Below are 6000 nucleotides of genomic sequence, written 5' to 3' on the forward strand. Positions count from 1 at the left end.
TAAAATTGCATTTGAACATCGCTTTATTCTAATTTTATTTATGCAAATATATCTACATATTTTACTTGAATTACAAATTTAAAATGCAAAAAAAAAAAAAACCGCCGAACTGGATGAACCGGCCCGGAACCGGGCAAACCTAGGTGGTTCCGCGGTTCATGGTTCCGGAACCGGAACCGCCGATCCTTCGCCGGTTCGGTTCCGGTTCCATTTTTTTTCGAATCGGAACCGGCGATTCCGAACCGTGAACCGCCGGTTCCCGAACCTTGGTGACGTCTGTATGTACCCTTGGATGGGCGGGATGGGAGGATGGTGCCCCAAATGCCTGGGGTGAGAGGGGGGATGACGGGGATGGCTGCAGGGATGATGGGCGGGATGATGCCTGGGATAACGGCGGGGATGGGGGGCATGATGCCCTAGATGCAGGGCATGCCTGCCGTTGCTGGGGGGGCAGAGTGGGGTCCCCCAATCACCTGGGGACAATATCTATCGACCCTACATGGATTTATTGTATGCTGGTTCCCAGAGCAGTCCACTGGATACTCAGTTCACCGGCATTGAGACTTTCTCCTTGGAGGAGTTAGGTTTATCACCGATTAGGAAGACTCCCACTCAGAGTCAACCGGCGGTAGGTGGACGGGGGGCTTCGACAGGGAAGTCGAAGAAGAAGGGCAAGGGAAGGGGCAGAGGTAGGGACGTTGGTGAGTTCTCGCGTGTGGAGGAAGAGGGGGAGGCGGGGGGCGACGGGGAGGAGGATGAGGAGGAGGGAAAGAGGACCGTCTCGAGCGCGGAGGAGTGCGTCGCTCTGGCAATGGCCTGGGTCGTTTTAGTCGAGTATCCCATTATCGGGGCTAGTCAAATTCTGCCCACCTAGTGGGAGGTATCACGGGGGGTGAGCAGTGCTAGAAACAGTAGGAGCGGGTGAGGAGGGTCGTCACCCGATTTGCCGGCATCTACACCCGCATGGCAACCAGCGGCATGTCCATGGAGTATATGGAGAATTTGTCTTTGCAGCAGTACCCCGAGAAGGGGCTGTTCAGCCAGTTCAAATACTGGGATGCCTATCTTGTGCTGCAGGAATCTGTCAAGTTTCATGCTGGTGTTGAACCTGGCTGGCCGAAGCGGACGAAGCTCAGTGCCTCTGGCGAGTACAGCAGCAATTCCGGGTCCCACGACCTCACCGACAAAGCCTCAGAGGCCCCGACTCCTCCCTCATTTTCCCGCCGCCGTCGCCCGGTTAGGCAAAAGACAGCGATTCAGATGTCTAGGGGAAGTGCCAGCGGGTCCCCCGAGGTCCAATCGGCAGCTCCTAGTGCGCCCAGTCCCGAGCTCACCCACCTCGCGCGCATCCAACAGCAGCAGAGCATGATTGACGTCATAGAAAAGTGGAGAACGTCGTATGACCCCTTACACAAGGAGATGCTGAAGGGGGTCATCAACAGTAAGAGGCGCGATTTGGGGCTCCCACCCCTACCCGGGAGTGTCGCCGGGACTGGCCAAGGGGACGACGAGGAGTGAGACGGGGGCCGCGTGTGTCGAAGCTTTGGGATGTATTTTTTTATGAATTATGCATTTTTTTTATCTAATTAGGTATTTTTTTAAAAAAAAAATTGTTGCATTTTCTTGTTCGTCGGAATGTCCTTGGGGATGTCCGTTATTGTGCAGTGGGATGTCATTATGACGTGGCAGTGCAATGAGATATCCTTATGACATGACCGTATGTATTTTTGGGATGTCCGTGGGCTTGTCCGCCAGGACATCCATCTTTATTGTGGATGCTATTAATAGACCGGACTAAAATTTTGGGACACTTAACAAAAAAGAGTAATTTAATGGGATGGGTGATTTTTAAATAACTGGCAGCAATAATAATTGAGTAATTACTGCAAAAATAAGAACACAGACTCTAAATGAAGAATGACTAGTTAACCATCAAGTCAAATAAATGTTAGTAACCACCGCCCATAGTAATTAGGCTGCTACTTTAAGTTATACCCCTTGTGGTCTTAAATAAACAAGAAAGAGGTCTACCCCTCCCCATTTTTAAACTTCTAAAACCGGCATAAGATGGTTTCATTAATGATGGAGAGACGCCAACTTTTATGAGGGGAGCTAATTGCTAACTCAATAGTAGTTGTATTAAATAGAAAGCGTGATGAATTTTAAAATTAGAAAATTGAATACTGACGGCGGATTGGTTGAAAGCAGTTCTGACTACGAGAAATGATTGAGGTGACGTGGACCAATGAGAAAAAGCAGTGGGAAAAGTGGCGGTGGGTTTGCGTTGTAAACTGTGTGCGTGCGTGTTGTGGACTGCTGGGACAGATATAGCTGGCCGTTAAAAGCGGTTTCACGAACGCTGCGCGTGGCTCCTTTTCCTTTCTCTCCCTATCCTGTTGAAAAGCTCTCACCAGTCCACCACAATACATATTCTCTCTCCTAATTTATTTATATATATATATTTTTATGTATGCAAAACTAGATTTAAATATAGAAACGAAGAATAATATCATACGTAGGGCACTTTTAGCTCATAGTTAGTTAATTTTTAGGTCATGCTCTAAAATGATCTTAGCATGACATTAAACCAAATATTATAATATGACCAAAAATTACTTAATTATGACCTTATGTATTTTTAGTTAATTATTAACCATTATCATCTAATCCTAATGCCAAGATTTGGGCTGTGTTTCAAGATTTAAATGTATTTTTATTTTGATCATCTATATATATATATATATATATATATATATAGTGTATGTGTGTAATCTCTTTTTTGTGCGTGAAATCTGGAGTACTTCTTTACAGAAAAGAAATTAAATGGATTTCCATTTCTTCCAACTTTTTCATTTTATCTATAAGAGCATCTCCAATGCCGGCGTCAAAATCGCGACGCCGATTTTTCGCCGACGCCGGTTCTGACGCCGAACCATTAGAACCGGCGTCGGCAAAATCGGCGTGGCCATGCCGATTCGCGCGATGACGCCGGTTCCGACGCCGATCCTCACGGCGCCATTGTGGGTCCCGGATCAGCGTCAGATTTTATTTTTTATTTTTTTTTCTTTTGAAAACACTATATATACGCGCTTTGAACGTCATTTTCATTCGCACCACTTGTTTTAACGAGTACTCTCTCTACCTTACTTTCTGTTCAAGATCAATAACGAGCAATGGAGAACAACTACGAAGGTACTCCAGTGACTCCCGGGGGATGGTCTCAGACTCCCCGCCTCCCGGTGTAGGGTCTCAGACGCCCCCGACTCCCGGGGTAGGGTCCCATACTTCCCCGGCTCCTGGGGGAGGTGGTTGGCCTCCGATGACCGGGTACTACAACATGTACCCGTGGCAGCAGATGATGCCGGGGTGGGCACCCGGCATGCAGCCCCCTATGCAGATGATGCCGGGGTGGGCACCCGGGATGCAGCCACCGGCGCAGCAGATGATTCCACCGGTGCAGCAGATGATTCCCCCGGCGCAGGGGACGCACGGGGGGACAACGCCTATCGGCCGACTTTTGATTTTTCCACCGGTTCTTCGCACACATCGACCCCAACGGATGCACAGTATACGGAGACCTTCTCCTTAGCGGACTTGGGTTTTGATATGAACGAGGTTCCGGAAACTCTCATTCAAAGCCAGGGAGTAGGGCAGGGTAAGAAGAAGGGCAAGGCCAAGAAGGTCGGCGAGTAGTCGCAGCCGGAGGCCGAAATCCGGGGCCGGAGGAAGTGGACGGACGCGGAGAACGTTGCGGTTGCCAAGGCGTGGGTGAGTGTTTGCGAAGATCCTCTCGTTTCGAACAACCAGAGGATCGTCAACTTGTGGGCCAAGATAGCCGCAGCCTACAAGGCATTTTGCCCTGAAGGGAGACCGTGCACCGGGGAGGAGGTCCGGAAGTGCTGGGACCGAATCAGGTCTGGCATCTCTCGATTTTCGGGTTTGTACGCCAACGCCCTCCGCATGCAGACCAGTGGCCAAACAGAGGAAGACTGCAGGAGGATTGCGGAGAGAGCCTACCCCGATCCGCAGAAGAAGTACTATGAGTTCACCTACTGGAACTGCTACGTTGTGCTCAACGAGTGGAGAAATTCCGGGCAGGCGTCGACGCTGGCTGGCCGAAGAGGCAGAAACTGAACTATACCGGAGATTATAGCGGCAGCAGCGGTGGTTCGACAGACCTCCCCGAGACGGCCTAGGAGGTCCCGACTCCTCGTTCGTTCGGTCGCCGACCTCGCCCGGTTGGCCAAAGGCGGGCGCAACAGGTTGCGAGGGGGGGCACCCCGAGTTCCCAGGGGGTCCATTCGACATCCCCCCTCGGCAGGTCTACCGAGGAGCTCAAATTCTTCGCGTGCCAACAAACGCGCGCTCAAATGGTGAAGACCTTAGCCGACTTCCAAGCGGCGGTGGACCCCGAGGTGAAGGATTTTCTTCGTGTATTGCTCCAGAGCCAGCGTGAAGAATTGGAGGCGATGAGGAGGGACACCGGCGGGAATAGCCGCGTCGTAGGTGGCGGCGGCGACGACGGTGAAGAAGCGCTGGGCGACGACGGAGACGAGGACGGCGGCGAGTAGTGATTTTGTTTTAAATTTTTTAAATTAATGTACTTTTTAATTTTTGTACTTTTTTTAAATTATTGTACTTTTTTTTAAAAATTAATGTACTTTTTAAGTTTTAATATTATTATTCGAATTTTCCGTATTTGTCTCGTAAATTAAATTTCGTATGTTGATACGAGTGTAAATTAAATTATATAATTGTTATTAGTGATGTGGATAGGTAGTGTGAAGGCTATGTGAGGGCTATTTGATGTCCAGTTGATGTGGCAAGCTGATGTGGCAGGAGAATTGTAGTGCTGATGATGTGGCAGTGTGATGGCTATGTGAGGGCTATTTGACGTCCAGTCTTAGTGGAGATGCTCTAATGATTTTAAAACATTACTGTATAAGAGAATCCCAATTTTTATGATCGATTGACTATTTGGTTTCAATTCCTATGGATGTGGATAATAGTATTGTAATTAAGTACAGATAAACAAGATTTGGTGACGTGGGGCTATCCAACCTCGCAAATGTGCTTGTATTCTATTGGCATAATTAACTAATGAGGGCATCCACGAGGAGCGCCCTAAGACGCGCACTATGGCGCGCCACGTCAGCAATTTTATCTTTTTACCCTCCCACCTGCAATGGGGCACCCTAAGGCGCGCCCTATATATTTTAATATTATTTTATTAATTAATTTAAATATTTTCAAATATATAATGCAAACTAATTTAAAAACACAACGAGTAACCAAAAACCGGCGAATATTGCATTAATAAATACACAAAAGTTACACGATTCAAGTTAGCTAATCTACGCAATTCCCAACTTCCGGCGCAACTCATCGATCAACCCCCAGAGAATTTCGGCTTCGGCGGGGTAGGAGTATTTATACAAAAATAAAAAACGTGTGGCATCGTCCGCCGATCCCGCAATGGGGCGCCCGATGGCGCGGACGATAGCCCATCGTCCGCCTAGCCCACAATGGCGCGGACGATATACCATCGTCCGCGCTTCAACCGCGGACGATGCATCGGGCGTGGGAGTAGGCGCGGACGATGGCGGACACCCACAATGGGGCGGACGATGGCACGCATCGGGCGTGCCATCGGGCGTCCCATTGTAGATGCCCTGAAGAATGTGTTATAAGAGCATTAGCAGTGGTACGGATGTCCCGGCGGATATCCCAAAAACACCTTCTGCCACGTCATACGAACATACCACTGCGGATGCCACGTCATACGGATATCCCACTACACAGTGGCGGACATCCCGACGGACTTCCCACAATAAAAAAAATTAATGCAATAATCGGGACGTCCGCTTGGACGTCCGTGGGAGTCAACGCAATGGCAGACGTCTGCACGGACGACGGATATCCGCGGAACGCCGCGGAACTCCGATGTCCGCAGCGGATGTCCGTATCCGTGCCTCCCTTGCACAATGGCGGACGTCCCGA

Source organism: Salvia splendens, chromosome 12 (genome assembly GCF_004379255.2).
Source record: "Salvia splendens isolate huo1 chromosome 12, SspV2, whole genome shotgun sequence".
In the NCBI taxonomy this organism is placed as follows: domain Eukaryota; kingdom Viridiplantae; phylum Streptophyta; class Magnoliopsida; order Lamiales; family Lamiaceae; genus Salvia; species Salvia splendens.